Source organism: Opisthocomus hoazin, chromosome 13 (genome assembly GCF_030867145.1).
Source record: "Opisthocomus hoazin isolate bOpiHoa1 chromosome 13, bOpiHoa1.hap1, whole genome shotgun sequence".
Lineage (NCBI taxonomy): Eukaryota > Metazoa > Chordata > Aves > Opisthocomiformes > Opisthocomidae > Opisthocomus > Opisthocomus hoazin.
In genome coordinates, this window is record NC_134426.1 from 27,569,667 (window position 1) to 27,596,291 (window position 26,625).

At 58.4% G+C, this 26,625-nt stretch overlaps 1 protein-coding gene across 5 annotated transcripts in view; it reads left to right on the plus strand.

Annotated features, from left to right (window-relative positions):
* Positions 1-23,027: 23,027 nt before the first annotated feature.
* RPH3A (rabphilin 3A) overlaps positions 23,028-26,625 on the plus strand; it is a 36,485-nt gene continuing 32,887 nt past the window's right edge. For 2 of the 5 annotated variants that reach the window (XM_075434740.1, XM_075434744.1), the window contains exon 1: positions 23,029-23,166. The gene's annotated coding sequence lies outside the window, so the exon portion shown is untranslated. Of the gene's footprint in view, positions 23,167-25,433; positions 25,456-26,153; positions 26,267-26,625 lie in introns of those variants that run through there. The other 3 variants (XM_075434743.1, XM_075434742.1, XM_075434741.1) reach the window with 3 other exon arrangements.

Below are 26,625 nucleotides of genomic sequence, written 5' to 3' on the forward strand. Positions count from 1 at the left end.
AGCGATGAGAGTGTTTGGGCTTCATGAGCAGGCTGGCGGAGGCTGAAGTTCTCCAGGGAGGAGATATCTACAGGGTGGGTGTCAGAAGGACAGGGCCAGGCTCTGTTCAGTGGTGCCCAGCAACAGGACAAGGGGCAACGGGCACAAACTGAAGCCGAGAAAGCTCCAGCTGAACATGAGGAAGAACTTCTTCCCTCTGAGGGTGATGGAGCCCTGGCCCAGGCTGCCCAGGGAGGCTGTGGAGTCTCCTTCTCTGGAGATATTCCAGACCTGCCTGGCCGTGGTGCTGTGCAGCCTGCTCTGGGTGACCCTGCTTGGGCAGGGGGTTGGGCTGGGTGACCCCCAGAGGTCCCTGCCAACCCCGACCATTCTGTGATTCTGTGCTCCTGAGCTATCAGGAGGTACCGGCCTCAGGTACTCATCAACGACCTTGTGATGTGCAGCAATCAGTCCCAGTTTGTGAGAGGTCTCTGGGACAGGAGTCGGTGCCTGGGCAGACGCGGGGCGGGGATGATGCGAGGATGAGGGTGCATTGCCGTGGGGATGCTGAGGGGTCCCCACTGCTCCCAGGACCTCGCACAGCGCGGAGGGTGGCGGGTGCTCCAAGGCCCCAAAATCAAAGGTGCCATCTGAGCTTTCAGGATTAATTCCTCCTCCTCCTCTCCCCGCTCCTTCCAGAGAAGAGCACTGACGAGCCGCAGCGCGGCGGCCACCCCCTGTCCTCCTCTCCACAGAGGTGACATTTGCAGCAGCCGCCTGGCTCGGGCTGTCCGATTATCCCTGTGAAGGTACCGGAGCGCTCGGGCTGGGTACCCAAGGGCTCTTCAGCCTCGGGAGGAGCGTTTGCTCCTGCGCCTGTTCCCAGACGTGACGGTTTTGCAGAGGAGCGGAGGCTGGGGAGGGAGGTGCCTCCGCACGCCCAGAAGCGCAGACCTGCAGTTTTTCCTCTCCCTGCCATGCTGCTCGTGAGGACAAACGTGGGGCAGGAGCTGGTTGGCTTTGGGAGAAAACCTTCTCCCTGGGTGGTAGAAAGGCACCAGGGTTTGACCAGACACCAGGACTCAGGTGGGTGCTTGCCCCGCTGCAACAACACCCGGCCTGGCTGCTCCCCACAGCTTCCTGCTCCTGTCCTTCCTCCAGCCACCCCCAGACCTCCCTGTCACCTTCAGCCACCACGAGAGCGGGCAGGACAGTGGCCTTTCTGCCCACCCCCCTGCCACCCGGCTCCTCCTGGCAGCCCCTGCCCATGGCTTGGGTGGCTGTAACCCCGGGGCTGATGCCAAATCCTCCTGCTTCTCCCCCCAGCTCTGGGGCTCTGGCCGAGCTCTTGTCCCCATCCTGCTGTTTTTCACCCCAAAGCCAGCCCTACAGCTGCTGCTTTCCTCCCTGTCGGCGGTCGAGGCTGGCAGCCAGAGTTTTTCAAGCGTCGGCTGCGCTGAGCAGAGCGGTGACTTCTCCTCCCAGCCCTGGTGAAGGTTGTGAAGCATCAAAGCGGCTTTGCAAGGAGGTGGGGGAGGCAGCCAGCTGGTGCGGTGGCTCTGGGCTTCGGCACGTCCTTCCCTTGGAGATGCTGCTGGAGGGGAGCTTGTGCGCGTGCAGACGGCTCCCAGCAGTAATTAGCAACGATGGAGAGTGACCTGAGCTGGGGCATCTCCTACGTGTGGCAGCCACCGCTTTGGGCGGTGGTGGGTCCATGGCTGGGCTGGAGCCATGGTCTCCAGGGAGTGATGTCCCCACACCCTGGGCCTGGTGGCCCTGGGGAACCTCCATGCATGGGGTTCAAGAAAGATGAGGAGCTACTGGAGAGAGTCCAGCGCAGGCCTACGAAGATAAGGAGGGGACTGGAGCATCTCTCCTACGAGGAGAGGTTGAGGGAGCTGGGCTTGTTCAGCCTGGAGAAGAGAAGGCTGAGAGGGGACCTTAGAAATGCCTACAAATATCTGCAGGGTGGGTATCAGGAGGACGGGGCCAGGCTCTTTCCAGTGGTGCCCAGCAACAGGACAAGGGGCAATGGGCACAAACTGAAGCAGAGGAAGTTCCAGCTGAAGATGAGGAAGAACTTCTTCCCTCTGAGGGTGACGGAGCCCTGGCCCAGGCTGCCCAGGGAGGCTGTGGAGTCTCCTTCTCTGGAGATATTCCAGCCCCGCCTGGACGTGGTTCTGTGCAGCCTGCTCTGGGTGACCCTGCTTGGGCAGGGGGTTGGGCTGGGTGACCCCCTGCCAACCCCTGCCATGCTGGGATTCTGTCAATCTATGAATGCCTGCGTGTTGGGTAAAAAAGAAGGGCTGGCCGGCCCTGGTGCGGCGGTGGGGCTTGGCAAGCTCCCTGCCCTCTCTAGGAGGGGAAAGGTGTCTGGACCAGAATGTCCAGGGTCAAACCCAGCAGTGCCCGGACGCGGGGTGAGCAACGCCTGGGCAGCCCTGCTCCCGGAGCAGGTCTGTGTGTAACCCGCGTGTTGTCCAGCCAGCGTCTGACAGCTACCAACACCACCCCAAAAGCCCGGGTCTGTGGATGGCCCCTCAGCTTGCTGGGGTTTCACCGCCGTTTCCCACAGCGGGTGGTGTCGGGAATATCTCTGCCGCCCCGCGTCCGCGCTGCCCTCGCTCAACGCCGCGCGTGCCGTCGGCTTTCGGGGAAGGCAGGCAGCCCCATTTCCAGCACTTTCCTTTTCTGATTATCCCAATAAGTGTTTTATTTTTTTTTGTCCTTTATTATTGTTGCCTGTTGCAGAGCTTTCTACTGATTTCCCGGGAGAGGAATAAAAACCGGAGCACAAATACAGCGTGGAAAATCACCGTCAGCGGGCGTATTCACCGCGCTGGGGATGGAGCCCTGGGTGCAGCGCGGCGATGCGCGTGTGCCTCCAGGCAGGGTGGGAGCAGGGCGAAACCCCCGCGCTGTTTTCGCCAGATGTTTCCCCTTTCCCCAGCCCGTATCGACGGCTTCTGAAGCCAGGAGGAATTTTTTAGCCTGAGCTTTGGTGTTACCCCAGCCATAAAGCTGCTTTCCCTGCGTTCGTTATTAGCCCTCGTTATTTAGCGGCTCGTCGGCTGGCAGAGCGTCGCTGTCAGCAGCGGTTCCTTCCTTCGCCCGGCTTTTGGGCAGCTGTGTCTTCGCCAGCCGTTGGGAGATTTCACGGGTTCTGCTGTTGGTTTTTGTGCTGTTCCGGCTTCTCCATCAAAACGTCGCCCGCGGCTGGATCAAGCGCCCGGTCGCGCTGGTAAACTCGTTTTGGCGTCTCGTAAAGAAAAAAACTCAGGTTGGTTTAATGAAATCTGCTTTTCATAAACGCGTGCTGATTGGCACTAATTAAATTTCACTTCTTCATTAAGTGAGTCCCATTTCAGCTCTTCCTTTGTGTTGCCCAGCTTCAATGTCAATTTGGAAGAAAACATGAGTTGTTTTAACGTACAGAGAGATAAATAACACTGCTGTAATTTTAAGCAGCCTTTTAAAAAGGACTTAAAAAGCCAAAAAAACCCACCCCAAACCCTCCAGAAATAACTCCTTGGCCAGCTCTTTACAACCTCTTTGAGTCCATTGCTCCAGATCGTGCTGATTTTTAAAAAGTTTGGCATTAATAATCTCTATTTAGTGGTCTTAGTTCAAAAAAGATGAGGAGCTACTGGAGAGAGTCCAGCGGAGGGCTACGAGGATGAGGAGGGGACGGGAGCATCTCTGCTACGAGGAGAGGCTGAGGGAGCTGGGCTTGTTCAGCCTGGAGAAGAGAAGGCTGAGAGGGGACCTTAGAAATGCCTCTAAATATCTGCAGGGTGGGGGTCAGGAGGACGGGGCCAGACTCCTTTCAGTGCTGCCCAGGGACAGGACAAGGGGCAACGGGCACAAACTGAAGCAGAGGAAGCTCCAGCTGAAGATGAGGAAGAACTTCTTCCCTCTGAGGGTGCCGGAACCCTGGCCCAGGCTGCCCAGGGAGGCTGTGGAGTCTCCTTCTCTGGAGATATTCCAGCCCCGCCTGGCCGCGGTGCTGTGCAGCCTGCTCTGGGTGACCCTGCTTGGGCAGGGGGTTGGGCTGGGTGACCCCAGAGGTCCCTTCCAACTCCTGCCATGCTGGGATTCTGGTATTCTGTGGTTTATTTTCGTTCGTGTTGCAATACAACAAGTCTCATTGTACTGTGGCACGAACTCATCGTCTCGCTCTTGCTCTGCCATATTAAACGAGCCCAATTCCTCTGCGTTCTTGTCGGCGCTTCCACCCCGTCTGTTGGTTGCGGGGCTGACTCCCCTGCCTGGCTTGTTCCGTGCCCACCCCACTCGAGCTCGACGGGGGGGACCACCAGATTTTTCCGAGCGCTGCTTGCTCCCGTTGCTTCTGCTCACTTTCCAATTTAGCTGCTAGCAACTGTCTGGTTCTACGTATCCTATTTTTTTTTCAAAAGAACTTTTAAAGCCTGATTACGCGTGCCTTCTGAGCAAGGCTTCTATGAATTTCTTTCTCAGCAGCTCTTAAAATAATGAAGTAAACGACCCTGAGCAGTGTCCAATTCTCTCCTCATTAATTTCCGTCTCCTAGCTGACTGGGCTCACCAGCCTCTCCAGCTTTCGTGTTCTTCACCCTTTTAAAGCAGAGGGAGGGGGTGTGCGTGCGAGACTTTGCCGCTTCAGACTTTTTCCGTGCCGATGCAGGGACGGCGGCGGAGAGGCTTCGAGCCCCTCTCTGCTGCCGCGTTTTCCTGGAGAGAGGCAAGAGAGCCGAGCAATCGTGAGCTCAGCTTGGTCTTAAATTGCAAACGGTTCCTCTTTGCTGCTCCTGGTTTCTCTCCCTGCTTTCCTTGGTTTAAATCTGCTTTCTGGATGTTTTTTGGTGCTCAGGGGCTGCGTTTGCTGGAGCAGCCCTGGGGGAAGGCGTTGGGGCTCACCAGGCTGGACCTCGTGGTCCCTTTGGACTTGCTGGGAAGCTGACGGCTGTGCAAATTTTGGGAGGGGGAACAGCACAGGAACCCGACCTCACGTGTGGGGATTTCGAGAGGCACCCGTGCCCCCATCCCCGCCCCTCCAAGAGCAGGGGGGTGCGAGCACCCGGGGGTGTGGGCGCAGCGGGGGAGCTGTTGGCAAACGCATCCTCCAGCATCTGCCTCTGGCAGAGTGTTCTGATGCCTGCGGATTATCCTCACGCGGTGCCATAGGAAAGCAGTTGGAGCATTTTATGGGGGGGGAAAAAACCCATCTCCTTCGAGAGGACGTGTTATGTGTCTTAAACTGCGCCGGGAGAGTTTTATTGAGCTTTTACAGTGATTTGCTCTGAGATACGCACTTGGTTTGATCCCCTGTTATTATTTTTGGGGGTAGAAGAAGAAACAAAAGGAGAAAGAAATTCTTCAGCCTCGCAGGGCGGTTTAGCTGGGAGAAAGGTGCGTAGCCCGTGACAATCCTTCACGCTTTTGACATCCTTTACCAGTCTTTTTCCATCCCCTTGCCCACCTCTGCTGCGACCTTTAAGCCCCCGTTTGGTGGCTGGACGGCGTGGGAGGTGTCCTGGCTGGCTGGGAGGTGTGACAGGCTGCCCCGTTAGCTTGCAAGGCGCCGGCACCCAACGCCTGTCCCCAGAATATCACCGACACAGCCCAGCGGCAAAGGAGAGCCGTCCCCCGTGACGTCCCCCTCGAAGCGAGCTGACTCTATCCGGCATTAAGAGTAGAGGAGTATTTTTCCTTGTCTTCAGGTTGATGAGGCAATAAATAACCACAGCTGCTGTGTTCAGCTTCTCTGTGGGAGCCGCTCGCTGGGAGGTGAGATGGGTGGTAGCACAGGATGGAGAAAAGGAACGGGGGAAAAAAAGAAAGCATGAAAAAAAAGGGGGAGGCAGAAGAAAAGGGAAAAAAAGAAAAATCAAAGAGCAGAACCACCCAATTAACTTTCCCCTCTTGTTTGTTGTCTGTCTGGATTCTGGAATATTTCACAGCTTCTCCTGTAAAGTGGTTTTGGACTCAATCAGGGAAAAAAAGAGAGGAAAATCCCCAGGGTCTCTCCTTCCGCCACGTGTTTCAGCTGGACGACGTGCAGCTCCAGTGGGTGCCTCTTCTGTGTCGAGCAGCGACTCAAGGACGAGCACGTCGCCGCTCTCGCCACCCGCCCGCGATGAATCCCGTGGGGAGCGCGACAGGAGAGGTTTTATCGCAGCGAGGCGTCGGAAAGCCGAAACGCTCAAAGCAACAGTGCCGAAAGCCAAGACAGCCGGACGCTTTGCTGCGCCGGGGTGTGTTTCTCTGGCTCCCACCTCCCAGCAGCCCCGGCCAGGCGGCCGGTTCCCAGCGTGACACGAGGACCGTGTCCATGTGGCCGGGTCTGTCTCCCTGTCCTGGCAGGGCAGGACCCCAGGAGCAGTCTGTTGAGCTCAGCTCCACGCACAGCCGCCGGCTGGGTGATGGGGAAGGTCCATCCCACCCAACGGAGCGGTCCCCGCTCCACCAGCTTCATTTCAAAGCGCAGCCCTGCCCGAGGGATGCTGGAGCGGAGAAGTGGTCACTTGTCCCCTCCACCTCCCTGCCTTCGGTCGGGGCAGTGTCCACCCCTGTAGCTCTTCCCTCTTTGAGGGACACCGGGAAGGGGCGCAGGGGTTTCGTCCAGCTCATGGGGGGGTTTCTCCCACCCCGCGTCCACGGTCGGCGCTGGCAGGAGAGGAGCACCGGTGGCTGCCGAAGCCGTCGGCGGGAGGGATCGCTGCGTCACCCCGTCTTGATTTACTACAGCCCTGCTCCCGCTGCACTGCGGAGCAGATGGAGACGTTCGGTCCTTCTGTCTTCGGGGCGCAGACACACTTTTTTTCTGGGGGTCTTAAATCCTTTTGAGCGGGGAAGCTTCAATGAATTTTAAATAAGCTCTCAAAGTTGCGCATTAAAACCTAACGAGGCAGCATATCAATTATGCTGATGTAAATGAGGAGTAGCTCCAGGGGAGTAAGTGGTGGCTTTGGGTTGACGCTGGTGTTGAGAGATCAGGACCCGGCTGAGTGGCGGGGGCAGAATTAAACCCGCTTTCTGCTTCTTCTGATCACGAGGATCATGGCTGTGCAGTGGGAGCCTGAACAGTTAAACCCTGAAGGAGAAGAGAGCGAGGAGCTGGAATTTCAGAGCAGACTTTAAAAACCGGAGTAGCTGGTGCTGCTGGAGGTCGCTGGTCTCCTGGGCCGGGGAAGCGAGGGCGTCACGCACCGAGCATCGTCCTGCTCCGGGGCATAGGCAGAGCCGTTGTCTGCTCCGAGCTTCGTTGCTCAGTCCTCGCTGGCACCTTCGTGCTCTCTAGCTTGTCTCGCCGCTGCGTCTTCGGACACCTCGGTCTGCGCCAGCCTGTCTAGCTGAGAGGAGTGGATCTGGCTGGGTCTCCATCCTGCAGGCTAATGCACCAAAATCCTCATCTTCCCTGCAAAGTCCCCATCTCCTCTGGCTCGTCCCCATCAACTCTGATTAGAAAAAAGGAGCCACCAATTTCCCTTGCAAGAACTCTGCCTCTTGCCAGCTTGATGGAGGTTATTAATGTTGTATTTGTCCTGGCCTATCCCCTTTGTGTTGTTTTCATTTGAGCTTGATTTTCTCTCTATCGAGTTTACCAGTGCCTGCTCTTTTCATGTTTTCCATTTTTCAGAAAGCCCTAGTTCTCATATTATCGGATTATGTGAGGCTTTCAGTCTTCAATTGAAAATGATTCTACTGGTTCTTCAGGTTACAGAAAAAAGCTTCGCACAGGGGAGGTTTAGATTGGATATTAGGAAAAGTTTATTTACTGAAAGAGTTGTGAAGCATTGGAACAGGCTGCCCAGGGAAGTGGTGGAGTCCCCATCCCTGGAGGGGTTCAAAAACCATGTAGATGTGGCACTTCAGGACATGGTTTAGCAGGCATGGTGGTGTTGGGCTGATGGTTGGACTTGATGATCTTAGAGGTCTTTTCCAACCTTAATGATTCTGTGATCTGCCTTTCTAACCAAACCCCCTAAATGCGAACGCGGGTGCGGGTTGGCCCAAAGCTCTGCCCAGTGCTGCTGGCCCCAGCGTTTGCAGGCTCTGCCCCAAGCACCGTGGTGGACCTCTGGTTTGGGGCTTGTAGGCCACCATTTTAATGAAGCTTTTAGAGTTCTTGAAAGGAAACCTCTTGCTTTTATAAGTCAGCTTTGATAGCGCAGAGCTAAATCACTGGAAGAGATTGAATCTGGGCGGCTGATGAGTTTGTGTTTAACCTCTTGGCTCGGCTCAGCCGGCAGCGGGGAGGGCTGTGCCCAGCGGGTCCGGCAGCAGCCCGGGTGCCGAACGTCGCATGATGGTGCCAAGACCATCTCCAGTTCGGCTCTGCTTGCTGGTCCTTCTTTGCTGCTGGTTCCCTCTGGGATCTGTTCAGTGGGTGCAGGGCGTGAAGTGGGAGTCATCACTGGGGCGCGATGCTGACACAAACCCTCGGTGTCTGGGGGAAAGAGCGACGTCTCCAAAACCATCCCTGCTTTTTGCTGGTTTGAGGAGCAGAGCAAAGCATCTCTGTCACAGGATGAGCCCTTGGGAACAGCCCTGGCGCTTCACAGCAGCACCTGCCCTGGGTGTCATCACGCTTTTGGCTGAGTGGACTGGACGAGCATCCTTCAGAGCTGTCCTCCAGGGACATGTCCCTCCACGGTCCTGCCACCCTCTCCAGATGACTCCCAGGGATGGGGACTGTGAGTGCCAGCACCTTAAAACCTCTTCCTGGGGTCTTGCTGCACCCGGAGTCCGCAGCGACGTGGGCTGCGTCTCACCCGATGTTGCTGCAAAGGTCCTAACGCTGCGAGGAAGCCGCTGAGACACGTGGCAGAGAGATCAAATCCCATGGCAAAAACCTGGAAGGAGGGGAGAAGGTCTAAATAACCGACATTAATCCCGAGGCTGACACACGACGTACGTCGGCGTTATAGAGGAACACGCTGTATGGAGTGAGGAGATGGGAGATTTTACCTTCTCCACATAAAACTTTCTCCTTCACTCTCAAAATGTGCATGGATTTTCCCGGAGTCCCCAGTTTGGCGAGCGCAGGGCTGGGTTTTGACTTCTTGTTGAGACTCTGAGGAGCCCAGAAAATCCCCTGTTTTTTGGTTGAAATCCACTGCTTGTTGGTGTTGGGTGGATGGTAACTTTGCATCATTGTTTTCTGCTCCTTGGCACCTGGGTTGAGAATGCTCTTGGGGAAGGATGGCCAAAATGTGCTGGCAATGGGCTGGGCTCCAGGCAGAGCAGCTGGGTCATGGCAGCACTGAAAAACATTGCTGGGGGGTCCTGGGGTGCTCCAGAGATAGTGGGATGTGGGGTGAGCCAGCACCACTTGCCACGGCCTCACTGGGTGCAGCCAGTCTCCAGCTTCACTGCTGCAAGCCAAACCGAGCAGGGATGAGCTGGTATCTGAAAATGGACAAAGCGTGTCCGTCTGGGATTCCCTGCGGTCTGACAGGGCTGGGGCTGGTTCACGAAACCGTCAGTGTCTGCAGCCCTGGTGTGGCATCGCTACGGGCTGCTGAACCCGGCGGGTCAGCCCCGGGCATCTGCAGAGCAGCTTTTCTGAGCCTGCTTTCCCCAAAAACGTGGGCTCGTGTGACTGATCTGCTGCCTTGTCACAGAATCCCAGCACGGCAGGGGTTCGAAGGGCCCTCTGTGGGTCACCCAGCCCAGCCCCCTGCCCAAGCAGGGTCACCCAGAGCAGGCTGCACAGCACCGCGGCCAGGTGGGGCTGGAATATCTCCAGAGAAGGAGACTCCACAGCCTCCCCGGGCAGCCTGGGCCAGGGCTCTGTCACCCTCAGAGGGAAGAAGTTCTTCCTCGGGTTCAGCTGGAGCTTCCTCTGCTTCAGTTTGTGCCCGTTGCCCCTTGTCCTGTCGCTGGGCACCACTGGAAAGAGTCTGGCCCCGTCCTCCTGACCCCCACCCTGCAGATATTTAGAGGCATTTCTAAGGTCCCCTCTCAGCCTTCTCTTCTCCAGGCTGAACAAGCCCAGTTCCCTCAGCCTCTCCTCGTAGCAGAGATGCTCCAGTCCCCTCCTCATCCTCGCAGCCCTGCGCTGGACTCTCTCCAGTAGCTCCTCATCTTTCTTGAACTGAGGAGCCCAGCACTGGACACAGCACTGCAGGTGGGGCCTCACTAACCTCCAGCACGATGTAAACTGTCAGGCCTCTTGATAATGCATTAAAGGCTTCAAAGGTAATTAAATTCATATGGGTTGGTGTGTTTAAACAGCAAGGTGGAGGAAAAATTCATCCGCTGGAGAGATGTTGGAGTAGGCGCTCAGTCTTTATTAGACACTAGAGAATCCACTTGGGACCCCACAGAAATGGGCTGGTGGGGGGGGAAGTCTGCAGTGCCGCACGGTCTCTCGGGGAACCCCAAGATTAGGAGGGCTGGGGGGGCCCTGACCTGTGGGGAAGCGCTCCCGGAGCTGCTGCGTGGGCTCTGCGCGGGGTCAACCCAGCTGGGAGGGACGAAAGAGGAGCGGGACGTGTATTTAATCCAGTTTGGGGGGAAACGAAGCCGGCTGATGCTGTGGGGAGGAATGAATCGAGGCAGGAGAAGCAGGGTGTTATAAAATTGCCGTTTCCCACACATCCCCAACTTTTGTACCTGCTAATTTAGCGGCCGACTCTGCAGCAGATAAATCCAGGGCAGGTTTGTCGATGCTGCATTGCTGGCAGCCCAAACCCAAACACAACCTGAACGGCTGCCAAACGGTAAAAAAGGAGGAGGGGGGGGGGAAATAAAGCTCAGTGTCAGGATTTACAGCCTGAGAAAAGAAAAGGCCACAGCAGCCTGCTCGGGCGGGCGGGGAAGGGGCTGGCGGGGTCCCCGGCTACCCAGCCGGGGCAGAAGGCGGGAGGAGAGACGGAGAAGCTGGTTTCGGGGTACCCACAGCACCCACCAGTTCCTGGAGAAGGATCTGGGTCTTTCTCAGGGCTCTGTGATGCTGCGAGCTCCGAGAAAGCTGCATTTGGGAAAGTCGATGGGGGCAAAAATGTGTAAAAATCCATTTGCGGGTGCAGGTTTGGTGATTCCCGTCCCGGCCGGAGCATCGCCGCCCACCCGGCCGTGGGCGTCCGGCTCAGGGATCGGGATCGCCACTGCTGCTGCCCGACTTCAGCAGCCCTCGAAACGCACCCAGAGCCCGATTTTTCTGGTGGTCCGGGCTGGTTGTGCTGCTTGTTTCTCCAGCTGCCAGGCGTTTCCTATCACAGGACCCGGGTTTTCAGCTGTCTGTCGCTTTTTTTGCCAAAAACATGGAGTCTGCAATCGTAGAGCCCTTTCCAAGAATGGCAGAGACGAGGAAGGCGAGCTCTCACCTTGCAGCGTGTTGCCAGCGGGCCGCTGTCGGCAGCTCCAGCCCCTGCCTTTCGGTCCCCTGCTGCAGAAACGGGCAGACGACTTGGTGTTCAGCTGATGCTGCGCGTCGCGAAAGATCGCTGCGTGGCCCTGCACAGCTCCCTCCCGCAGCCGGGCGAGCACAGAAGCACGGCATTGCTGATGCTGCAAAGGTTCTTCGCCCACGGACATGTGCTCCTTCCCTTTTCCCCCCTTTTTTTTCCCTCCCCCTTTTTCTTTCCCTCCTTTTTTATTTCCCTCCTTTTTCTTTTCCCTCCTTTTTTATCCCCCCTTTTTTCTTTTCCCTTTTTCTTCCCTCCCCCTTTTCCTTTCCTCCCCCTTTTCCTTTCCCTCCCCCTTTTCCTTTCCCTCCCCCTTTTCCTTTCCCTCCCCCTTTTTCTTTCCCCCTTTTTTCTTCCCCCCCTTTTTTCTTCCCCCCCCTTTTTCTTTCCCTCCCCCTTTTTCTTTCCCCCTTTTTTCTTCCCCCCCTTTTTTCTCCCCCCCCTTTTTCTTTCCCTCCCCTTTTTTCTTCCCTCCCTTTTTCTCCCCCCCCTTTCTCTCCCCCCCCCTTTTTTCCTTTCGCTCCTTTTTTCTTTTCCCTCCTTTTTCTATTGTTCTTCCCTTCCATTTTTTCCCAGCAGGTAAGTTTTACACAAGTTGAGTGGCTGCTGTCTGGTTGTAGCAGGGACCTGCCCGGTGCCTCCCATCCATCTCCAAAATCTGGGGTGACCCCATGGGTTTCTCATGCCTGAGTCAACGCCTGAGGACGGGCTGGGAACAACCTTCCCCCAGCCATCAGCAGGACGGGATTTCTCCATCCACCCCGTGGGAGAAGCACCCCGGCCCATTTCATACACGAGTCCAGAAGTCAAAGAAAGCAAAGGACGTGAAGAAATCCAGAAAAAAACCCCAGAGGACAGCACCGGACCGGGGTTGACTTCCAGTTCTGGGTTGTCTCCTGTGGGCTTGGACTCGCGCCTTGACCTGTTGGGACGGAGAAGGAGGTGTTTCGTCCCGTGGCACGAGACAGACCCGAGGCTGGCCGGTCGGTGTCCTGCACGTCTAATTTATATCACTGCAAAGGCTCATCATGATGCAGATAAAAGTTATTGATCCAGCGGCGCTGGCGGCAGCTGCTGAGCGCAGCCGCGCTGCCCGGCCCTGCCTGTCCCCGATGTCACCCGGGGCGCTGGGACACGGGGACGGGCAGCGGTTGAGCCCATCGGAGAGGACGGGGGAAAGCGACGCTGCCGAAGCCCAGGTTGAATTCACCAGAGCACCCAGCTCTGGTCCTCTGGGGAGGAGTTGCCCGTTGTGGTCAGGTTTTGCCTGGGAATTCAGGTCCGGTTTTGCGGGTGCAGCTGTGGGCACAGTCCTGGGGACTCAGTCCTGGGGTGTCCACAGGGATAAGCTCATCCTGGGTGGCTTTAAGGTCTTTTTTTCCTGCTGGCGTAAAAGGAGGTGGCTCTGGGACGGGCTGGTTCTGTTCGTGCGTGGTCTCTGCCCGAGGGATGCTGCTGGATGCTGACGTGGTGCCGTGCTGGAGCTGGGAGCCCAGTGGCACGGGGGCACGTGCCACTGCGACGCGGTCGCGGTCTCCTTCCCTACCCTGAGCTGGACCTGGGGACAGCCAGGCACGGGTTGCCAACGCCCGAGGCTCTGGGGAATGTGTGTGTCCCCAACTGGGTCACCTTCTGCCCGCGGCTAGGGACGTGCTGGAGCCGGAGGGGGATGTGGAGAGAGATTCAGGCCACCCATCAGGATGCAAGATCCGCCGCGTGTCGGAGCTGTGGCTGAGGTGTCCCTGAGATGTCATTGGGACGCTGGGGCTGCAGCATGGCAACAGATTTACAGCCACTGCTTTTGGCTGAAGAGAGATTAAGGAGGACGTGTAACTCCCTTCGCTTCCTAAGTCGAGCAGAGGCTGCTCAGCTCTTGCTCCGGTGATCGCCGGCAAGAGGTGGCCTCATCCAGTCGTAGCCAGGAATCCCACCCGTCCTTCTGCAAACGCTTCCAGAGCAGCTGTGGGGACAGCGGAGGAGGGGAGGGGGCTGCAGGGCAGCGGGAGGTGGCCAGCAGCCGCCGTGCAGACCACAGCGGCGTGGACAAGGAGCTCAGGGAGTAATTGACCCGCAAAGTCCGTTCGGTGAACAACTCCACATGTGCAGGGCACCTGAGCCGGCTTGGAAATCGGGTCGCTTTAATCTGTTCCTGGGAGAAAAATTGGCCTTAACACACGATTCTGAGATTAGCAGCTGTGAGCAGAGTTTGGGGCGGTCAGAGGCAGCTCCCGGCCAGCGCCCAAGGGAGCTGCGGCTGCAGGTGAGGACGGGCCGTGTTTTGGGTGGGTTTTGCAGGAGAATGGGACAGGTGATGGAGCATGTTGCGATGGGCACATTTGCCTCTGCTAATTTAGGGAGAAGCCGGTCCTGACTGGTTTTTTTTCCAGTGGTGGTGTGGGGAGGCACCTCAGAAATCCGTCCTGGCTGTGGCGATGCTGCCGGGGGTGGTCTGGGCACGGGGACCGAGGCAGGGAGGTGGCCTGGGGGCTGCCCCACAGCTGCATCCAGCTTCACTGCCCCGGTTCCTGAGCCCGTGGCAGCATCGGTGCTCCCTGCCAGAGGAGATGTCTTCTCCATCCCACTCCATGCAAGCCTGGACGGCATCTTGGCTGGTCTGATTCCCCCACCGCCCACTGGGACAGAGATCCTGAACTGACTCTGTTTAATGGAAAGCCCAAGTGACATGGGACCTGGAAAATGTGTGGTCTGTTGGAGACCAAGTCACCAGAAGACCACACGTTGATGAGTCACCATCCCTGGAGATGTTCAAAAATGTGTAGATATGGCACTTCAGGACATGGTTTAGTAGGCATGGTGGTGTTGGGGTGACAGTTGGACTTGATGTTCTTAGAGGTCTTTTCCAACATATGATTCTATGATATGATTCTATAATTGCTTATTGTGGTCAGGTTTTGCATGGAAATTCAGGTCAGGGTTTGCAGGCGCATTTGTGGTCCTGTTGGAGTGTGGGGTGGGAAGGTGCTGCCCATGACCCCATGGCCGGCGGTCAGCCCAGCACCGGCGGGGTCATGCTGGAGCATCCTTTGTGGGATCGAGTGAGATCTGTCAAACCAAGCGCTGAGCTCAAGCCGTCTGTCTCCTGCCTTACACTTCTTGCCTGCAGTCGTCTCTGCTGCCGGGGAGCCAGGAAAAGCTGCATTTGCAGCGTTGTAGCTGGAGTCGCCGCTCGGCTGAGGAGATGCTGCCCGGAGTAGGGGCAAAGCCTGGAGATCCCCACATGGCTCTTGGGCAGTGACACAACAAGGAATCTCTTGCTGTTGTGTCCGGGAGGGACGTTGGCCGTGTGTGTCCGTCTGTCCGGCGAAAGCCCAGCGACACATTTTAGTGTGTGCCTTCCGCGCTGCTCCTCTGTCTCGGGTCACAAGCCCAGGAGCACCGTTTTATCTCCAGCAGGAAACCTCAGAGCCATAGATCTCAACTAACCGGCTGCAGTTTGCCCAGCGATGGGTAACTTGTATTTATTGGTCTGATCCAGGTGACTTTCTCTGCCCTTCTGCTCGTTTCTCCTGGAAGAGGAATCGTACGAGTACCCTCCTAGGAGGACGCTTGGGTTGAACCTGGGGTTTTTCACCAGGGCCCTCTTCAACCAGGTGAACAGAATGAAGCGTGCAGACACGTTAACTACTAGGGAGCTTCCCTCAGCCTGCTCTTTTCCTCCAGTGTTTGTGTATTCAAGGATATCAAAGCCCTCAGAGGTTGTTTTTCCTTTAAGCAGCAGCCATATGACTCCACCAACAGTAAAGATCAAAGCCACTTGTCCTGGCATAGCTCAGCAAACTCTCCTCTCCCCTCCCTGCAGACGCAGCCGGCTGCCAGGAGCCGCTTGTCCTGGCTGGGCGAGCGGAGCGGCTCCGCAGCCTGCTCTCGGCTTGTGCCCGGGGTGAGGGATGGGATGTCTGCTGGGTTTCTTCCCAAAGCAGGGCACGCTGCTAGCGAGGGCAGCTGTAAATTCACCGCTGGCGTGTCCCGGGAGCTCCAACCAGCCAGTTTGCAGCTCCCCAGTTAAAGCCTTGCGCTACTGGCCGAGTGACCTTTCCACTTGCAGTGGCTCCGTGTCGCGTGAGAAACTCCGCTGCTGCTGCTTGAATTTCTCAAAGCAAATCATTACCCTCATGGCCTGAGCGGTGATCGATATCCCGCAGGCTTTGCTGGGAAAGAAAACAAGCTGGGAGCCGGCCCTTCCTAGAAGACGGTTGCTGGTGGCTTTGGGCTGAGCTTGTCCGGTGGGTGCGAGGGGACGCTGAGCTGGTGCCCCCCGGGGACCCAAATCGCAGCCCCTGAGCCCCCCGACTCCCCCGGGGCTGGGATTTGCCCCTGGCATCGACCCCGGCAAATCGCTCCGTGCCGGGAAGGCTTGGCGGCCACATCCCTTTGCAGCGGTGCCTTTCTCACGCTGTCCTTTGGGTAGGACCTGACGACAACATCGGCCTCCGAGCTTGTTAAACGAGCTGCGCTGGCTGGGAGAGGTCCCTTCTTGCCCGGTCCCCCCGTGAGCGTAACGAGTACCAGTTTAACCACTTGTTTGCCACGTGAAGAATAGAGATTTTGGGGTTGTGCAGACATGTCAAGACTTCTGCTGTGGATTCATAGGGGAAACGGAGCACCTACGTCGCGGAGACGGGTCCCCACAAAACCTGCTGTCCTCCAGCCCTGCTCGGCCACGTCCCCGGTGCCAGCGCTGGGAAGGGACCTCAGCACCCGGGCCCGGCGGGGCAGGGGACGATGCTCGGTCCTGGAGCACCGTAGGGATGCCTCTGCCAGGCTCCTGGGGGGTGTTAAATGTTGTTCTTTTCCTGGCTTGAAAGAGGGAACCTTCCACCTGCGTCGCCCTCCGAGGGGCTGAGCAGCATACCTAGGGCGCAGGAATAGGACCTCTGTCAAAAAATGAAGGGAAGAGAAATAATAACAAATGGACCCCAAAGGGGCAAGACCCAGCGTGCCCTGGCAGGGAGTCCTTGGACGGGAGAACGACCAGCGGTCATGGTCACCGCTACTGGGAAAGACCGAGAAATGATTTATGCCGCCGGTGTGGGACGGGGAGAACCGTGGCGTGTCCGGTGTCTCGGCGCGAAGGGCAGCGGTGAGCTGGCACTGCCATCCCCGCCTCGCTGCTCCCGTCCGGCGGGTCCGGCTGGGGAGGGATGGGGGAGCTGCCAGCTGAGCTCTGCCCCCGTTCTTGGCAGAACGGGAGGATGTTCTCGGAGTCGAGCTGGGGAGGCAAGCGGACACCTGCACGCTGCTGGGCTCGGCTTTTCTTTCTCAGTGTAAAATTTCCATTTGGAAGCTGCTGGGGAGCGAGATAAGAGCGGGGCGATGCTTCTGCGCTTCAAAGCAGCCCTTCTCTCCGCGGGAGAGGGTTTCAGGGTCTGTGCCCGGCTGGGGACGCGGCCGCCTGCCTGGGCATCGCCGTTTGCCGTGAGTTAATTAAGTTAATTATCGCCGACGGAGCAGAGCTGGCTGCCGGAGGCTGCACCTCCCAGGCTGAGCTGGGGGCTGGCGTCTGGTTTGGTTTTGTACAAAGTCTGGCATCGGGTGGTTGTCCTCGGTCACCGGCTGGGGCACAGAGGTGAGAAGCAGTGCCACGGAGCCGGGCCGCGCATCAGGTCCCTGTCAGTCCCTTTTCAGGCTCCCCGTGCGCGGGGACACCTTGCTGCACTCACCCCAGTGCCCTCGGGGTTGCTTATTTTGGGGGTGCAGCGTTGCCTCCCCCAGCATCGCTGCGGGTGCTCGGAGCACGGGGCACGCGCGGAGCCCGGGTTTGCAGCCGCCCTCTGGCACCCCGTCCCCTTCGGCTGGCGGCTGCGACAAGCCCAGGCATCTCAGCCTACGGCCGTGGGGAACGGGGAGCGGAGAGACGCTATTTTAATGCACCGCTGTGGGTTGGTGACCTAGAAAAGCAGCTCGGAGAGCAAGAGTGTGAAGTCCAACCTCCCCCGCCGCGAGCGTGGCTGCCGTGCCGCCGAGCACAGGGTGACCTATATAAAGCGATGGAAGAGGGGTCGGGGGGTGCCGGTCCCCCAGCCCCGGGGCTGCGGCTCGGGACCCCCTCCGTGGGCACCCCGTGCCCCTCGGTGCCATTGCCCTGGGCTGCAGACGGGATGGGAGGTGGATAAATGAGTAAAGCCCCTCGTTTGGCGAGGATGTGGCGTAGCTGGGCGCACAGGGATGCAGCGGGTGGGATGCAGGCGGGTCCCTCCGACCGCCGCGGATGGAGTAGGTCCGTCCCGGCGCTGGAGGGTGTTACCAGCAGCGATAACTCTCATTATCAAATATATATTTGATATATATAGAATTGGTGACGCTGTAGTACAGCCAATGTTCCGCATACATGGATTGAAGGGGAGATAAAGCTCCTTCCTCCCCTCTTCTTAATGCACCCTATCGGAAATAATTTAAATAATTTAAAGCGTACAGGTACCTGCTCTTTGCAGCCTCTAAAATGATATGAACCCCAGGTATTCTTAGCCAAAACCAGAAAGTTTCTGAAACGCTGTATTCAGCCGAGTGGAAGACATGCCAATTAATTAAATCAGTAAATAAGTTATACTAATCCCATTAACAAAAGAGGAGCTGGAGATTAAATCTTTTATGGCACTTACTGAAAAATTAATGCAGGCAGTCTTTTAGGAAATATATTCTTCCCCTCACCTCGCCAAGGATAATAGTGCAGTTATATAGGACAGAACGTTATCAGAAATGAAAAATGAATGTAAAACTAGCACATATCTTATTAAAAGAGTGTAATGAGCTGCCTACATGATTGAGCTGGGCCTGCTGAGCTCGGGACTGTGCGTCGCTGCTGTGACCAGGGCTGAGCCCCCAGGCTGGGCTGGGGGTCCGGGTCCTGCCCATGCCGGCGTGGGGGCTGCGGGGAGGGGAGCTGAGGGTGCTGGCGAGGGATTTGGGGTCCCCATGGGTTTCCTCAGGACTTGGGGGCTCTGGGGAGAGGCGGGAAGGAGGCTGGGGAGGGGGATTTTCTCCGGGGATTGCAGGTACCGGGGCTGGGTGGGAGCAGGGTGTGATGCTGAAGTCCCCTCACTGCAAGCTCATTCCCGCGTCTCCGACAGGAACGGTGCCAGGATGGGACCGGTGACACTGCAGAGGGGCACAGGGATGGGTCAGAACTTCCTGGCATCCTCACAAGGTGCTTTTCCTCCTCTGTTTTTCCAACCACTGCTTCTGCAGAAGAGAAAATCCCCTGTCACCAGCTCCTGGAGCAGCTGGGTATCCCTGTGACACTCCAGCACCCAAGTCAAGTGACAAGGGGGAAAACTTGCCTTCCTTTCCTTTTTAATGTCTTTTTTTTTCATTTATTCCGGCACTTTAATCAAAGGGATTAATCAGGGGATGTCTCCTCTGGCTTGTGCCTTGCTGGTTATTTTCTGAGCTGTCAGCAGGGCAGGCTGGAGGGGGACAAGGTGTTAATTAAAGAGCGTGGATCCGGCTGCATCCCGCACAGCTCCCGAGGGAGAGTCCGAGGGGTGGTTTGCTCCCACGCTGGCCTACGTCTCGGCTTGGCATTTTGTCTTCTTGAAAAAGTAGATGCAAACTCCGTGGTGCCCAAAGCTCTGGGCAGAACTCTCCGGTTTCGGCTGCCAGGGTCCGTCCTGCGCTGAGAGCTTGGGCTGGTGCCCGTCGTCCCCTTCTCCATCCTCCTCGCCCTCTGTTCTCCTCCACCTCTTTCTCCGAAGCACAATTTAACGGAGAGGAGCCGCGCTCGGCCGCTGGTTATGGATTTCGGGTGTCGGAAGATGGGTCCTTTGCCACCTCTCTTGCGTCTCGAATATTTCAGTCGGCACTAAAGCTCTTGGGGTTGAGTGCGGAGGAGAGCACGTGCCGAGGCGGTCGGCGGGGAGTTACGGCGCGAGCGGTCCGTGTTTCTTGCTATCGCATCCCGGGGAGCTCCTGGGGGCATCCGTCGGGATCTGCGGCCGGGCAGGCTTGGGAGGGAGCAGCTCGGCTTTTAGTGATTTACAGAAGCGGAAAATGCTCTCTTGGGTGCCCGAGCCGTCATCAATCATTTTAATTTAACTCATGCAACCGTGGTTGGAGCTGCGGCTGCGAGGGGAGGGCTTGACGTGCTCCTGGTTTATTTTTCCCGGTATTGGAGTCAGCGACGGTGGCTGCCACTCAGCCCTGAGCTTTCGTGTGCTCGAGCTCTGAGAATTTATAGATTTCCACCGGAACACTTTTAAACCTAATTAAAAACATTGAAGAAAAAATGTTTTCGAAAGCTCATATTCCTTTTCCCGTGCGACTGCCTGACTCTGCAGACCCTGGAGGGATAACCCCAGCCTGGCGGTGGCTCATTGCTCCCTAACTCCTGCCCAGCACACCAATTAGGTGCAGCTAATTGGGCTGTAAAAGAGGGGGAGAGGATTCCTTCCAGAGCATCCAAGCAGCAGTGCAAGGGTGGCAATAGCTGAGTCAGCAGTCTGGCACGTGCCGTGCTTTTGATGCTTTAATTTGCCAGCGTGGCCGTGTTTTCAGCGCCCTGCCATCAGGTTGTGCTTGTGCGGCCCCGCTGCCCCGGGGGAAAATGCTCCATCGCTGGCTCCATCCCCAGCTCCATCCCCAGCTCCGTCCCTGGCTCCATCTCCAGCTCCATCTCCAGCTCCATCTCCAGTTCCATCCCTGGCTCCATCTCCAGCTCCATCCCTGGCTCCATCTCCAGCTCCATCCCTGGCTCCATCTCCAGCTCCATCTCCGGCTCCATCCCCGGCTCCATCCCCAGCTCCATCCCCGGCTCCATCCCCAGCTCCATCCCTGGCTCCATCCCCAGCTCCATCCCCATCTCCATGCCCAGCTCCATCCCTGGCTCCATCCCCAGCTCCATCTCCAACTCTGTCCCCAGCACTGGCTGCAGCCAAGGCTGGGAGATGGCTGGAGGAGAAGCAAAGCCCAGACCTGCTGTCTCCACATCTGGTTCTGGTGATGATTTGATGCCTGGGGCTGCCCGCAGCCACGAACTTGGTTTTATTCCTCAATTATTCCCGTTGAAATCAGTGGGGTTGCCGATTAATGAGCCCAAGCCGGCAGGTACCGCAGGATGGAGGCTCCCTCGATGCAGCGGTGCCCCGGCTGCATCCAGCCTGACCTTCTCCGATGCTGAGCAGGCAAAAGCTGCATTGCCCTGATAACCTCCAGGATTTTTGCCTCTGCACTTGAACTTGAGCGAGCGGGCAGGAGCTGCTGGTGCACGGTGCCGCGGCCAAGCACCGCAGCCGGGCTCCATCGGAGCCTCCCGGCAGGATGGCTCCGGGGTTGAACAGAGCCTTTTGCTGCGTGCTGAGTCGGATCACAAGGGGAAATACAACAAATCCTTGGGAATTAGAGGGCTGGTGAACGTAAAAATAAACCTGAGAGGAAATAAATAAATAAAACTCCCATGCTTTGATGTGCTGCAGGAGATGCCAGACTGCCAAAATGTATTTATAATTCAACAAAAATCAAGCTGGCTCTTTTATTTTTAGAAGAAAGGCTAAAAAAGGGGGAGGGGAAGTGCCAGGTATTCGGAACAGAGGATTGCAGGTGTCGCTTTTTTCCTTTCTGAAAAGCGAGTTTCAGATCTGATTTTCAAATTTCTGCACATGCTGCTGCTTTTTGTGAATCTCCAAGGAAGGTGTCAAGACAGATCAGCTTGAAAGTACTGTGCTTGTCTCTCCAACTACTTTGCATCAGCGAGGCATTCTTTCACTAAATAAAAATACAGAGTTGAGCCTGGAAGAGGAGAAGGTGTCCGTCAAGCATCTAGATGAATGCTAATCAACGTTCCACCTTGAGTGGTGGAAGACTTTCCTTGCTGAAGGCAGGAACATGCTTCGTCCTCTAAGGATTTCTGTCTCTTCAGGGATTTCTTTTTAAATCCAAAACGCAGTAGGATTTTCATGAAAGGCTTACGTACAACCCGTTGAAAATGTTTTATATAGAAATTCTGGAATCCAGCTACAGGAAGGGGAAACTTCCCTTCCCCTCTGACTCGGGCGTCGCATCCTCGGCCGTGGCCAAGCGTTGCTTAGAGCCTGGTGGTCTCCTCCTGCTCGCAGGGACAGCCCGGAGCCGTCTCTCACCCCCTCGGCTCCAGCTCGCAGCATCCTTTTATCAAACTCTTTTTATCAGCTTTCCCTCTTTGGCCACCCGTGCCGAGGTGTGAGCCTAGCTCTGATTTCCGTCCCCTCCTGCCAGAAGACAACCCGTCCACCTTGCTTCACCTAGCAAGCGACGATGCGGGAGCCGCTGAATCACAGAATCACAGAATGGCAGGGGTTGGAAGGGACCTCTGTGGGTCATCTAGTCCAACCCTCCTGCCGAAGCAGGGTCACCTACAGTAGGCCCTAGAGGACCGCGTCCAGGCGGGGCTGGAATATCTCCAGAGAAGGAGACTCCACAGCCTCCCTGGGCAGCCTGGGCCAGGGCTCCGTCACCCTCAGAGGGAAGAAGTTCTTCCTCGGGTTCAGCTGGAACTTCCTCTGCTTCAGTTTGTGCCCGTTGCCCCTTGTCCTGTCGCTGGGCACCACTGGAAAGAGTCTGGCCCCGTCCTCCTGACACCCACCCTGCAGATATTTAGAGGCATTTCGAAGGTCCCCTCTCAGCCTTCTCTTCTCCAGGCTGAACAAGCCCAGCTCCCTCAGCCTCTCCTCGTACGAGAGATGCTCCAGTCGCCTCCTCATCCTCGTAGCCCTCCGCTGGACTCTCTCCAGTAGCTCCTCATCTTTCTTGAACTGGGGAGCCCAGCACTGGACCCAGCACTGCAGATGGGGCCTCCCCAGGGCAGAGCAGAGGGGGAGGAGAACCTCCCTCGCCCTGCTGCCCACACTCCTCTTGATGCACCCCAGGATCCCATTGGCCTTCTTGGCACCCAGGGCACATTGCTGGCTCATGGTCACCCTGTCGTCCCCCAGCACTCCCAGTCCCTCTCCACAGAGCTGCTCCCCAGCAGGTCAGCCCCAGCCTGTACTGGTGCCTGGGGTTGTTCCTCCCCAGGTGCAGGACCCTGCATTTGCCCTTGTTGAACCTCATCAGGTTCCTCTCTGCCCAACTCTCCAGCCTGTCCAGGTTGGCAGGAGATCTGCTGGGAAAGCTGGGAAAGCCGGAGGGTGTTACAGTTCCCCACTGGAATATCGAAAGCAGCTAAAATGGGGCTGCCCTCCCAGTTCCCCGCAGTGCCCGCTCCCGCAGACGCCATGGGATGCTCTCCTGAAGCTCAGACCCGTGCTGAAGCTCCGGCGTGGGCCTCGCGTGGGTCCTGCGGGCTGAGCTGGGCAAGGGGTGCGGGATCCCCCGCGCTGCTTAAACCCGGGGGCAGGGGGCCCGGACCCCAGCGATGGGGACCCCGGCCGGGCAAGATGCTCCCCCGGCTTTTGGCTGGGGGGGAGATGCTTGGGGTGGGGGTGGGGGTTCTGCGGGCGGGGCGGGGGGGGGGAGATGCCCACAGCCCAGTCTCTCCCAGGTGATGTGTGTGTGGGAGGGGGGGTAAAAAAACCGCGTCCTCAGAGGATGGGGGGGGGGATGATGGCAAGGATGGGCAGGGAGGGGCTGCCGCTGCCTCTAACCCCCCCCCGCAGCGAGCTGCGGGAGCCGGGGGGGTGGAGGGGAGGGAGGACCGGGGGGGGGGGGGGGGGACGGGACCCGCCCCGCTTTGCCCCGGGGTGGGCGGTGGAGCGGGGCCGGCCCCGGCCGTGTCCCCTCCCCGCACCGCCCCCGCCCCGCTCCGCAGTGCTGCCGGGGAGCCGAGCCGAGCCCGGCGCGGGGGGGAGAGGACCCCGGCCCAGGTAAGCGGGGATCGGGCCCCCCGCCTTTGCCCAGGCGCTGGAGCCGGGCGGGGAGAGCGGCCGGTGGGGGGGGAAAGGGGGGGGTCTCGCCGCTCCTCTCCCCCGGGGGGAGCGGGGAGGGGGTCCCTGGGGGGGGGGTCCCCGCTGCGGAGGGGCAGAGGGTGCAGATCGGGGGGGTGCTCGGCCAAAGGGAATCCCCCCCGCACCCCGTTCGCCCGCTTGCGGGGTGCAGCAAGCCCGGGGGGGGGGAAAGTTGCGGCGTCCCGGAGGCGTGCGGGTGGTGGGTGACCCCTCCCCCCCCCCACGGCCGCGTCTCCCGTGGGTGCCCGGTGGCAGAGGTGGGAGCTGGCACCCGGCTTGGTGCGGGGCTGGCATCGCCCCTTCGGGATGCTCTGCTCGTCGCCTTTGGGACTTGGCCCTGGCCGTGGGCAACTTTGGAGCGGGTTTGGGCGTCTGGGGGTGTTGGATCCCTGAAATTGCCTCTTGTCCCCGTCCCCGGGGGGCTGAGCCCCTTCCCTGGGTGCCTGGCAGCGGTGGGGTGCAGAGGCCGTCGTGGCCCGAGCGCTGCCGGGGTGCTCCGGGTTTGCTGCTCCCAGCTGGGGCTCTGGAAGGGCATCGCTGCCCGGCTCGGGGCTTTGGCGGGTGCCTTCCCTGCTCCTTTCCCAGGGCAGAGGAGAAAGTGTGGCAAACAGCATTAAAAGCCGTTCGGAGCCGTAGCCTGAAACCTGGAGGCAAAACCAACCCCCTCGGAAAACAGGCGGAGGCTGCTTGGTGCTGCTGTTCCCGGGGACAGGTGGTTTCGGGGAGGGGGACCTGGTGCTCTTTCTTGCTGGTGCCTTTCTCCTTAATTCTGCTGGTTTCAGGTACCAACCGGAGCAGCAATTTGTCTTTGAGCAATTGATGCTTCTTTATTTCAATGCTAAAAAAGCTCCGAGCGGGGCGGCTGCCCTGAACGTGGCTCTGCTGTGGGCTTGGGCCGTGCTGCACCGCTCCTGGGATGGAGCCTGATCCCCCTCCTCGGGAGGCTGCGATAAAAAAAAAAAAGATAACCCAGGGCTTCAAAACACGGACAGTTGGCTCCAGGGATGCGAAGAAGCGAACAGATGAACCATTTTCTTTAATTACTGGTATCAAAAGCCCAGGCTGCAGCTTAGCCCGAAAATAAATGTTGTTAATGTTGTGATACTGGGCTTTATTTGATGATGCATCACTCATCTGGTAGGGATTTAGCGAGCTGCTCGCTTTTGCTGTAGGGGCTGACTCAGGAGATCTGTGGTCAGCCCTTTGGTGGGGATCGGCCCGGGGTACGCGGGGCCGTGGGTCAGAGCCCCACGCGCTGAATGGGGGGGCTGCCGCGGCGTCCCGGGGGCACTTTGCTGGGCATCCCCCGGGGAGAGCAGCGCTGGGTGGGCGATGCTGGTCTGCGGCAGCCCCGCAGCCTCCGGCAGGGCTGTGCCGTATCCGGGCGATGCGGTGGGAGCTCTTTGCCGTCACCTGCGTGCGTGGTCTGCAGGATGGACTTCCAGCAAAGCCCCCCCTGCCTCTGACCCCCCAGCCCCGTTAGGAGCAACCCACCCGGGTGCAAATACCATCCCCTGCTTGGCGCTGGCTCCAGCCTGCTGCTCTGCTTTCTCCTCCTTTGCAGTCTTGGTTTTGCGCTGCCCTGGCTCTCCAGGAGAGCTGAAAAGCATGTGGAATGTGGAAAAAAAAAGCACATTTTTTTTTGTGTGTGTGGAGCGCCCTTTTGCAGCGAGGGTAGAAACCCGGGAGCCCATTGCGGGACCCTGCTGTGACTCCGTGACCGTGCGGGTTTATGTGTGCTGGTGTTAAACCTTCCCCGGTGTCGGAAAGGGCGAGGGGAGGAAAGCTGCAGAGGAAGGGTGAGGGGACTTGCAGCTGTGGAGTCTCTTTTTGTGCTTAACTTTTGAGGGACTTTCTCCGGGACCTGAAAACCAGATGGTCCTGGTGGCCCTGGCCCCGTGCCCTCCTCCTGCCCGCAGCCAGGTGACGATGCCACTGCAGTCACTGCCAATTAATGGTAACAGGTAATGAATCGCTCCAGGTGGTCCCAACCGAGCACTCAAGGTCTGGGCGGGGAGGAGAGCTCTGCTCCCCCGAGGCAGTGCCCCCAGGGCCAGCTTGATTAATTCCCCCATCCTCATTAAGCTGGAGGCTGGGATGAGCAACTGGGGTGGTTTATAACCTTCTGGTGCTGGAGGATGCCCTGGCTCTGTCCCTGTTGGTACCTGCGTGGGGCTGAGCAGCATTGCTCTCCTCCAGCCCCCGAAGGTGGGTACGGGCTCTCCCCTTTGAGCCCAATCCGTTGGTGATGGGGTCAGGTCCAGCTTCACGGGGGTGCATGGGGAGGGAAAGGAGCTGGATTTGGTGACTGGGGAAGCTGGGAGCCCAGCATCTCCCCGGGAGCTGCAGTCGCTGAGCCGGGCGGCTGCGTGCCCCTCTCTGCCGGTGGCTGGGCTCCCCGCGGCTCTTGGGGAGGGTCGGGCTGGGGGGGGGCACCCCTCTGCACAGGGTTGTTGTGGGGTGCCTGGCTCTGCGTGGCTCCTCCGCGACAGCCTGGCCCCGGCTGGGCATCCCTGCCACCCTCAAGTCGGGTGGCTTCGCAGCCCTGAGCATCCCTCACCCAGGGTCGTGGTCCGGGAGCGGGGCGCGTGCCCACCACCGGCTACCGATGCCGCGGTCCTCGAGCCCCGCTGGGGCATCCTGCAGGGACTGTCACCACCTTTGGGAAACCGGCAGCGAGCAGGGAACCCGCTGCCTCCGAGCACGCTCGGCATCGCCGGCCCGGCCGGTGCTTCCCAGCCTTTTCACATCTTCAGCTGCCATCGCGGCGTGGGGGTCCCTGATGGGACCGGGTCACCCCGACAGCTCCAGCCATGTGCCCCGTCCCTGGCAGTGCCCGAATCGAGGGCGGCGTGCCGGATCGGTGCGCTGGATCGGTGCGGAGATCTGTTGCTAAGCAGCCTTCGGAGCAGCTCTGCCGCGGCGAGAGGAGCGATGGCAACGCCACCGCCGCGTTTAATGGCACCGGGGAGGCTTGGGGCATCGCCTGGCCGGAGCCCCTCAGCCCCGGCAGCCACGGGTGAGTTGTGCAAACCCAGAAGTTATTTTTTTCTTTTTTTTTTTCCCTGCCGTTGTCCTTCCCGCAATTAATCAGCGGTAGTAAATCCTTGTGACAGCATCATAACGGTGTTTGGTTTCGTGAAGGAGCTGCTGGAGGAAATGTCAGCGTGCTGCTTAAGGAAAATGGACTGTACGCTGCTGCTCGGCTGCCTTGGGATGGATCTTTTTCTGGAGGATGACAGGGAGCTGGGAATTAAGGGGAAGGGGGGGAAAAAAAAAGGCATCTCTGAGCACCTGAGGTGAATGTAAAGGTGGCAGAGGTGTTGGCCGACCCAAGGCGTTGCCACTGGGGAGAGCTGGTAGCCTTGGTGCCCCAGG